General features: G+C 36.8%; 1 non-coding gene across 1 annotated transcript; it reads left to right on the top strand.

The window, feature by feature from the left end:
* Nucleotides 1-832: 832 nt before the first annotated feature.
* LOC111724423 lies at nt 833-939 on the top strand. The gene has a single exon (XR_002772726.1). It is a non-coding gene; the product is annotated as a U6 spliceosomal RNA (small nuclear RNA).
* The last annotated feature ends 10,317 nt before the right edge of the window (nt 940-11,256 follow it).

Genomic DNA, 11,256 nt, shown 5'->3' with positions numbered 1-11,256 from the left:
AGGGCACTGACCCTATATGTTGGAGGTGGTGGGTTCAAGCCCAGCCCCAGCCAAAAACTGCAAAAAAACAAAACAAAAACAAAAAACCCTGAAACCATAAATTGTGTGCCTGAATAGTTAAATGGAGAACATTGTAAGCATAGGTCCACTATGTACACGCACATATTCACACATAGCTATACACATATAAGACCCAAAGGAAAAATAATGTCTATATAAATATTAAGATGTTGTGGATATCATAAATGGTGATAAAAGACCAACAAAAATGCAGAAAGTGTTTAAAACAAAATAACAAATGCATAGGCTTATGTTCTAACAATAAAAGAAGTTTAATCAAATGATTAAAATATAGCGAGTTCAAGATACATAAATATTCACAGGTTTTAACTATAAAAACCACAAAAAATAAAAAATAATTTTAATTATTTTTCTTTTCTTTTTTTTTTTTTTTTTGGCAGTTTTTGGCTGGGGCTGCGTTTGAACCCCCCACCTCTGACATATGGGACAGATGCCCTATTCCTCTGAGCCACAGGCAACACCCCAAATAATTTTAATTTTGGGTAGCGCCTGTGGCTCAGTGAGTAGGGTGCCAACCCCATATACCGAGCGTGGCGGGTTCAAACCTCAGCCCCAGGCCAAACTGCAACAAAAAGATAGCCGGGTGCCTATAGTCCCAGCTACTTGGGAGGCTGAGGCAAGAGAATCGCCTAAGCCCAGGAGTTGGAGGTTGCTGTAAGATATCACTCCATGGTACTCTACTGAGGGCAACAGACTGAGACTCTGTCTCTTAAAAAAAAAAAATTAATTTTTAAGATTAAATGAAAATTTAGTGCTTGCTTCAGCAGCACATATACTAAAATTGGAATAATACAGAGAAGATTAGCATGGTCCCTGCTCAAGGATGACACGCAAATTCGTGAAACATTTCATATTTTTTAAAAAGCATTTTAAAAAAGGATGAAAATTTAAATTAAATTAAAAATTAAAATTACCAATACAATCTTTTCCTACTATAATCATAATATTTAAAGATGAAATTCAAATGAAATTACCAAAGAATTTACTTTTATCAAATACATAATGTCCTATTAGCAAACATATAGTGACATGACCCAACTTGGTTTTTGTTTTTGGAAAACATATGAGTATTGCTGCTGAGAGAAGAGTTAACTGAAGACATGACTGGTATCAGAAAGCTCAGCTGGTTACAATAGGCTTGAAAGGTGGTGAGACCAGAAAGACAAGTTGACAGATTCCAGACATGTTAAAGGTCCATACACTAGAACTTAAACGTGAATAATAGGCGTGAGAATGGGGGAGAAAGCCAGAATGCCTTTTATATTTTTAGTTTCTGGCTGGTATTGTTATCTTCTGCTGTTGAAAACAGCAAGACACAACCAAATTGATTTTTAATCAAACAGAAAATAAATAATAATTATTATTATTTAAAGATTTCGCTTGCCTACTTTATCTGTTTACACTGAACATCATTTCTAGAAATACTAGTCACTTATTTGTGTTACACATATTTCAAAAATTAGTGCACAAATCTTTTCATGTAAGGAGACTAGAATGAATTTTGAGGTCAAGTAGATCATGACACTACTTTCTTATCACAGGGTAAGAAAAAGTGGACAAAAGATATGAACGGAAGTTTCTCAAAAGAAAACAGACAAGAGTCCAACAAACATGACAAAATACCCAACATTACTAATTAGCAAAGAAATGAAATACCACCTTATCCTTATCAGAGTGTCAACTATTAAAACATTTAAAACAACCAATAGAAGCTGTTATGGAAGGAGAGAAAATGGAACACTTACTCACAGCTGGTTGGGCTGCAAATTAGCATAGCCTGGATTGAAAACAGTATGAAATGTAGACCCACCAGTCAATTCAACAATCTCACTGCTGGGAATCTACCCAAAGGAAATGAAGTTACTTTATCAAAAAGACACTTGCATTCAAATGTTTATTACAGCACAATTCACAACAATATGAAACCAAGTTAAGGACTCATCAATGCGCATGTGAAATTACTAAAACTCTTTTGAGATAAAGAAGACAATAATATTTGATTAGTTAGTACACTGGAGAAATTGAAGTCAGGACTAGAACCCAGAGTAGTTAGGAAAGTTGAACAATCTTGGTGGCCTAATTATCCTTTCCCTTCTATTATTGTTAAGTACTCACTAAAATAATTAACCTGTTTACTTCAAAATTTATTGCACGGCAACTGGTTCATTTTATAGCTTCATTTTGGTTAAATTATTGTCTTTAGATATCCAGACATTAATCACCTAACTAAACAACTTTAAGAATTTAATTTTTAGAACTAATGAGGAAAATTAATTGGATTCTCCAAAACATCTAATAAATAAAAAGTCTACTATAATTGATATTCTATTTCATGAGTACCACACATTTATAAACCACATAAAATTACAAGTATAATTATAAGAAACTGTGAGCAATACCTCTCTTACCTTGATATGAGTAATTGCAATGAAGCACGGTTATTTTTTCACAGAGAGATTTAAAATGTGAATATATGGTAATATTAATTATATCTCACGTGGATCTATTTGTTTTCTGTGTTTTCTGATCATTCAGTGTTGAATTCTCTTCACAGATTTATATTTATGTTGCAAAATTCATATTTAATTTTTAAAGATAACATAAATTTTAGAACTTGATTTCTTTTCATAGGAGACTGAAAAGTTGAAAATATTCTGCTGTAATGGAGACTAGAGTTCTATTCACTGTCTCAGTTTTTAATTAGATATAAAACTTTACATTTCTTTCTGGGCCTCAGTTCTTACATTTGAATTAGGGCCCATCCATTTCTGATACTTTCTGTATGTCTCTAATACTGTTTTACAGATTTCCATAGCTAAAGAAGATTCTTATTATTGCTTTTTGGGGTTTTGTTTTGTTTTGCTTTTTATTCAAGACTAAATCTATATAGAAATAAGGAGATTGAGCTAATTGTGTGATAATTAAGTTTCTGGGCTATATGTACCGTCCCTTTGGACTGAAAAAAATTGAAAAATCCATTTTCAAAGGTTTTTTTTGTTTTTGTGAGACAGAGTCTCACTATGTTGCCCACTGTAGAGCATGGTGGCATCACAGCTCACAGCAATCTCAAACTCTTCGGCTTACATGATTCTCTTGCCTCAACCTCCCAAGTAGCTGGGACTATAGGTGCCCGCAACAACACTAGGCTATTTTTTGGTTGCAGTTGTCATTGTTGTTTAGTAGACCTAGGCCAGGCTCGAACCCACCAGCCTTAGTGTATGTGGCCAGCGCCCTACTGACTGAGCTACGGGTGCTGAGCCTCCATTTTCAAAGTTACAACTTCAATTTAAAACTTTAAATCTGCCACCATATAAATAAAAATCCAAGACCAGTGTATGTTCAAGAAAGATGACAAAAGAGATCTTCAGTAGTAAAAAACAAAGCCTGGAGAATTTATTCAAGAATTTAATGCTTCACCTGACACAAATATAAGAGGGTCCTTATCTAACAAAAGCAATCTATGTAACCCGCTTCTGTGTACCCTCAATGAATCCCCAACAGTAAAAAAAGAAAAAAGAAAAAAAAAATTTAACAAACCGTTAAAAAAAAAGTTCAAAATTCAACCCTTCAGCTATTCTGTTGTTAGATCATTTTTAACAGATTAGGTTAAGTTAGGTGCTGATACAGTAATCTTATGAAATAAACTCTAAAGAGTAATGAAAATCGTGAAAGGATAATCGTATCTAATCTCAAATGCAAGATAAATGAAACAAAACAATCCCATGAAACTTAAAGCCAAATTCACAAGAAAAATTAATAAGTGGGTAGGAGAGATACATGAGATAGTTTCTCTCTTAGACAAAACTGTGAGGCATAGCTAAAATATAGCCACCTAAATACTAAATACTTGAATAAATAATTTGAAAAATTAACATGACTATAGACCTCCCTCTGCTAAATAGACACACTCAGACATTTGTTCAAGGTAGTCTGTTTCTACTGTCAGTATGGCATTTATTCTTATATCTTTACGTATATTCTTATCTCTTATACTTTCATTGTCTAATGATCTCTATTTGCTCCACTCAGTGATCCATTTTTCTCTTGTTAGCATCTCTGTGCCAGATAGCATCATCTCTTTAAATTGGCAGTGCCGTGTAAGTGGCACTTCCTTGGCTGTCTAGTCCTACTCTTATCTCTCAACCTCCTGGTGGCACCTTTCCCCCACTTTTTTGGTAGCCACTATTTCCACTTTTACTCCTGGGTTCTGCTTTGCCAACCTCACTTCTATTGCTGCCTGGTCTTCTAAGTCCTTTTAGGTGAATTGGCCACTTTGACCTGGTCAAATGCCAATGATTTTTATGACCTAAATATTGGCCAGGCTCCTGTTTCATGGAGTCAATTCCATTGAGAAAATTTTACAAACATTCCCAGGGCTGAATCTAGGAAAATTATATGTGATGAAACCCTCATTAACCTCTAAGAGGTTTTTCCTAATTGTGTTAATGCCAGGCCTTACATACAAGCATCTGCCCTTGGCTTCCTCATATGTCTGGATACCTTACTATCCCTCTGTTTCTGTATCATTCTCTTTCTTCCCCATCAGCAATCCCCAGGCATCATTTGCCATCTTTACTCAGAAAAGTTATCTTAGTTTTTCAATTTCCTGACTCTCATCACCATTTCCCCAGATGACCTAGAGTGCCATGTGATTAGTGGAGAGAATAAGGGCTGGGGATTCAGTGGGAGTATGTATTTTATTTTTATTTCATTTATAAAGGATCTTTAGGTTGATGACAAAAATATGTGTATGTTGCATTAGCATAAAAATAGATGTGTAGACCGGAGCAAGATGGCGGGCTAGAGACAACTTCTTATTAGTGATTTGTTGTGAGTTAGGGGAGAGAGGACTCCAGCCACTTCTGGCTGGGGAGATCCTCCCCAGAAATACCACACTGGGGGCACAGTGAAGCAATAGGTGCCCAAGGACCCAACTGGGAAGTAAGAAGCTGAGGAAGACCAGCACAGAAGGCAAGTGTCTGGGTGTAGGGAGCGGACAGCCAGTCATCCCTGGGAGAACTAGAGAAGGAAAGCGCTATCCTGCAGTTTTTTTTCTTCCTGGCCGAGGCTACTTGGCTTGTTGAAGCTGCCTTGGAAGGGTGTAAGTGAGCAAGTAAACTCAATCAGTGCCCTGCGGTGTTGTGACCAGCTTCCCACCACCCCATTTCCCTCTTCCTCCCTCCTCCCCCTCAGAGTCCACTCCTGGAACATGGCAAGTCCCTCCTCCCCCCCAGGGTGGCCATGAACGTACTTCCCAGCCAGGTTCCCAGACTTCTTCCTCCTAGGGTTGCCAAGAAAAAGCTTCAGAACAAGGAAGAAAAGTCCCAAGTTTCACAAAACTCCCAAGTTCTCTGTAGATGAACAATGGTGGAAAACTCACAAAAACTTGATTAATTACTGTTGTATAACTGTAACCGTCATGATATGAGATGTATCCATTATCAACTAAAGCTGTATTATTGTTACGTTACTGTAACCATTGCTGTATCCATGACTACCGAGCTGTAACCCCCTTAACCAGCCATGTTTCATTTTTGTAATATGCTTGCATTGCACAAAACCCATAAAAGGCAACCCACACCCCTACTTGGCTGCTGCTGCCACCCAGTGCAGCAGTCCCTGCAGCAGGTAAAATAAATTACCAATTAATTACATCTAAGTGGGGGTCTGATTCTATCTTTTCAGGTCAAAGGGGGTACCAGAGCGGCAGGATTGAATTACCAGGTGGAATGGAGTTCCCATTGGCTCGGCAACTAGCAGAGCACTGCCATTGTAAGAAGACCATTGCAGAAAAACTGTCTACAGGGTCCTAGTGCATGGCCAGCTCTGTGTACCTGCTGAGCTTCGGCAGCCAAACTTGGAGTTAGTTTGTTAGAACAGCTCCTGCAGCCCCTAGAAAGCCTCTTTGCTGTCAGGGGGCACTGAGTGGAAGGTCAAGATGAACCTCCTAAGAAATCTGGCAAGAGCTTCAAGATCCCAATCTCCTGGAGAATACACGCTAGTGAAACAACCAAGCCCTGACTGAAGGCAAATAAATCAGGAAGACAGGACCAGGTCTCCTAAGCAACTAGATAGCGGCTCCCAGCCTCCATCTTATACAACAAAATGAGCCTATGTGTTTTCTGTCTTCTAACACCACACCACCACCTGGTGTTCAGGGAAAATATTGCTATACACACACACACACACACACACACACACACACACATATATTTTTATCTTATTTTCCCAAGTTTTTTCTTAGTCTATTTTTGTTGTTACTGTTGTTTGTTTTGTTTAGTTTGGTTGTATGTTTATTTTTCATTTTTACTTTCTTTAATAGCAAGAGCTCCTCCATTTCTGCTATGGTTTTTCAGTCCTTTTTATTCTTTCTTTTTAACTGTTCTCTTTTTTCCTCCCCTGATAGAGATTTTTCCACAATCTTCACCTTTACCACATAAAACAACAACTAAGATATCCTTTTCTTCTTCATCTTATATAATTTTATTTTTAATTTGTTGTTACTATTTTTTTCTTTCCTCTGATCTGCTTTATCCTATTTCATTTTGTATTCTATTTCTGAGACAGGACCTGGGATGGGGACATTGGTCTGGCTCAAAAACACCTTGAGCTCATGGTCTAGAATGTTCTTCTAGCTTTGGCCTTTGGAAAGATGGCATTGGTAGGTCCCTAAAAGGGCTCATGTGAGAATACCTAAGGGAAAAGTCATAGCTTGATGTGCTTGAATTACTAGTAATAATGATTTCATAAGCTATAAACCAATGTTCAATTACTAGTTGCAAGTTGATTAGGAATTAAATTAGGAATAGAATTGCAGAGAATAGACAAAAGGAAAACAGAAACAGGAGAAAGGTTGATTCAGGAAATTCCTAGTTTTCAGTGCAGGACCTCCCACTTTAAAATTCTAAATTTGTCTTGCTAGAAATTTCCCATTCCCCCCCCCCCCCACCACCACCAGCACTCTGCCCAGGGCTGCAAGCTTCTGCTCAGTTTTCTGGCAGGGAGAGGCTGTTCACACTGGGAGAGTGCTTTTGCAAAGTTAAGGAATGTTTAAACTGTGTTGAACACAGAAAGAATTGCTCTGGACCACATAGGAGATGAAATCTCTCTTCTCTTCTGTCATCTTAGTTTGGGCAGAGGTGTCTATTTGTCTGAACCCAAGGCTTTCAAGAGTATTAAAAAATCACATTTGTGCTTTGCAAGTGTGGTCTGATTCGGGTATTTCCCTGATGTCCTCCTTCTAAGCTATTTTGCTCTCCAGACTCTGTTCGTGTTAGATCATAAATACCTTAAAACAATAAAAGTAACAAATAAATCTATGTAGTTAGTTAAAGAATTAGTTTAGTTAAAGAAATGCAAGTGCAGCAGGAACCGTGACAGGATTGTCTGCCCTGCCTTCATGAGATTTATGATTGAAACACTGATGTATTAAATAAATACAGAGCCAGCCTGATATTTGGATAGGCATACTGGAAGCCTCACAAAGAAGGGTGTGCCACCTCCTAAATCCCTCACTGCTCTTAAAAACTTTGTCTACTGCTTGTCTATTATTTCCTACTTTTTCCTATAATTCCAACAGCCTTTCTGCCCCACCAGTCACTGGAAGAAAATCCATAGTGTGTTGGGGCTTGTTCCTGACAGGTCCACACTGTCACATACTGCTGATTTTTTCCTATATTTACCGGAGGTGGGGTCTTACTTTTGTCTAGGCAGGAAAGGAGCTCCTGACATCAAAGGACCCACTCAGCCTGGCAACTACAGGGTAGGAATTGCATGTGTGGGACAAAGTGCCCTGCTGGATACCACCATTTCCCTTGTCTCTCTCCGTCTCCATTTCTGTCTTCCTTCTTTTATTTTTTCAACTTTTTCCTACTCTCCTTTTTATTTATTTATTTTTTCTTTATATTGTTCTTTATATTGTTTCTTTATATTGTTACCCTTCTCTTTTTTTCTGGTCTTATACTAAAAGCCACTTCAAAGTACATAAAGTACACTTTATACAAAGTGTATAAAGTACAGAAACAAGGTAATACAAGTAATAAAAACAAAGCTGTAGGTATCACTCTACCAGACTTCAGGTTAATAAGTCCACAGTGATCAAAACAGCATGGTATTGGCACAACAATAGAGACAGAGACACAGAACATAATAGAAAATCAAAATATTTGTTTATTTTGATAAACCAAACCAAAGCATACACTGGGGAAAGGAATCCTTACTCAACAAATGGTGCTGGGAGAACTGGATAACCACATGTGAAAGACTGAAACTGGATTCTCACAATTCACCATTTACTAAAATTGACTCAAGACTTAAATTTAAGACATGAAATGATAAAAATCTTAGAAGAAAGTGTTGGAAAACTATTGATGATGTTGGACTGGGGAAAGATTTTGCAGAAGACATCAGTGGCAACAGCAGCAAGGAATATATAGAAATAGGGTTTAAACTGAAAAGCTTCTGACCAGCTAAGAACACGAAAAATCAACACAAATAGACAACCTTCAGAATGGGAAAGATATCTGCATATTATGAATCTGACAAAGGGTTGCTAACTAGAATCTACCGAGAACTCAAATCATCACCATAAAAGGAGCAAATAATTCCATCTATCACTGAGCAAGAGAAATGATCAGAATCTTCTCTGAAGAAGACAGATGGTTGCCCACAAACCTAGGAAGACATATTCGTCATCCCTAATTATCAAAGAAATGCAAATTAAAACTACCCTGAGATATCACCTAATCCTAGGAGAATGGCCCACATCTCAAAGTCTCAAAGCTGCGGATGCTGGCGTGGATGTGGAAAGAAGAAACACCTTACGCTGTAGGTGGGACTGCAAACTAATACTGCCTCTTTGGAAAGAAGGATGGAAAATTCTCAAAGAATTAAAATTAGACCTACCTCTTTATCCCACATTACTAAACATCTACTCAGAAGAAAAAAAAAATCATTTTATCATAAAGACATTTGCACTAGATTGTTTATCCCAGTGCAGTTTCCAATTTCCAAGATGTGGAGACAACGTAAATGCCCATCAACCCAGCAAAGGAGGAACAAGCTGTGGTATATATATACCACGAAATGCTATTCAGCCATTCAAAAAGATGGCGACTTTACATCCTTTCGATGATCCTGGATAGAGTTGAAACACATTCTTCTTAGTAAAATATCACAAGAGTGGAAAAGCTAGTATACAATATACTCAATACTAATATGAAACCAGTAGATGATCTAATACATGCACACGCAGAATAAAAATTAAATTCAATTCAAGTTTGGAGAAGGGAGGAGAGAGCAGGAGAGGGAGAAGGGAGGGAGATGGGTGTGCTCCCACTGAATGGGCTAATGTAAGGGTGTATGGCACACCTCTTGGGTGTGGGACTCTTCTACAAGAGGGACTCTACCTAACAAGTGCAAACATTGTAATTTAGTTGTTTGTACCCTCACATTAACCCGAAATGAATAAATAAACAAATATTTTTTAAAAAATAGATGTGAAAATGTAGGCAAATGGCAAAATAGAGTAATGTTAATTTCTGTTTTGTGATTTATATACATAAAATCATGTAATAAAATTGTATTCACCCGTATCTTTGTGAGATGCACAATGTATCTGTGTGTAGATAAGCCAGTGATTAATTTTACTTACTTAAGTAATGAGTAATCATTAAGCCAATGATTAATTGTACTTAACTTAAAACAGAAGCACATAGCTCCCTTTTGTAAATTCTACAGAGATATCACAAAATAAAATCTTTTTGCCTATAAATGATACACATCAATGAAACACCATATAAATTCTTAACAGTTGGGAAGCACTGGTAAGGATGTGAGACCGCTCATAACCTCACCTCTTACCTTGATTGCTTTACTTGCTTTAATACTTGTTTTTTCCTCTTGCTGCCAACACCGCTCTTTATTATTCATGCCCTATGTATGTGGATATGCTTTATAGATGCTATTGTAATTCACTACATTTCTATTTCTCCAACTTGCTAGACCAGACCAGGATATTAATGGCCAGGACGTTATCTTATTAATTTTTATATCCTTAAGATCTAGCACATAGTAAGAGTGGACAGTTTTAAATATGAGAAACATACTCCTGTGACTTACTCTGCACCTCCTAAAATACATCTTGTAATAATACACTTGCAAAAAATGCACACTGCTGTGTGTATCCCTTAAATCTTTACTCTTGTTTTATAATCTTCAATAGTGTTATCTTGCAACCAGTAAGAAAGTGAGAGAAATGCTTAACTAGGGCTCTACTAAATCATAATGTTCAAAACACCTACGTTACAGGGCTTTATAAATTGCTAAGGATAAGCTTGAATGTGATTCTTATTTAGACTGAGATTACAAGCTTAGTACCAAATGAATACAAGTAGAAAATAAAAAGGTATAAACAGTAATGTGTTTACTGCTACACTTTTCAAGGTAATCATGTATAAAGACCATAATCAATTTCCCAGGGAGGAATTTCCTGAAATGCCATAAAAAAAGGTGCTTTTTGGCACAACATTTTTCATCACTCTATTTCCTTCTACATAGGGAGATTATAACCTTATATTGTTGCCTTTGCTGGGGGAATATCTCAGCGATATAGTGTTAGTTTTCTGTTGCTTTTGTAACAAATTAGCATGAAATTAAGTAGCTAAACAAAATACAATTTATTGTCTTACAGTTTTGCTGGTCAGAAGTGTGACATGAGTTTTACTGAGTGAAATTAAAATACCAGAAGATTTGAGTTTATTTTTGAATGTTTTAAGAACAAGTCCAGTTGTTTTCTGGGGGATATCTGCATTCCTGGCCTAGTGGCCCACGTTCTTCACTTCAAACAGCAACAATTGCTTCTCTCAGATCATGATCAACTGGGTTTTAAATCAAGGAAAACAAGGAATCTTTGACATCTGCATCTCAATTAATATAATACACAGTATCAATATAATAAAAGAAGGAACCACATGATAATCTCAGCACTGAAAATAAAAAAAAAAGAAAAACCTGGTATTTTTCAAGCAGATTTTAAGCCATTTTCTCTCATCCAAGCTATATTCTAGTCCATGACTTTCCATTGTGTGTGAAGTTCCTCTCACCTTTTAAGTAAGTCGGATACATCAAAATCAGACATATTTTTATCAAACAAAAGCTCTGAAACAAACAACCAGA

This window comes from Otolemur garnettii, unplaced genomic scaffold (assembly GCF_000181295.1).
Source record: "Otolemur garnettii isolate 467f Iridium unplaced genomic scaffold, OtoGar3 scaffold00001, whole genome shotgun sequence".
In the NCBI taxonomy this organism is placed as follows: domain Eukaryota; kingdom Metazoa; phylum Chordata; class Mammalia; order Primates; family Galagidae; genus Otolemur; species Otolemur garnettii.
The sequence above is the reverse complement of the archived record's forward strand: the minus strand, read 5'-3'. Positions and strand labels throughout refer to the sequence as shown.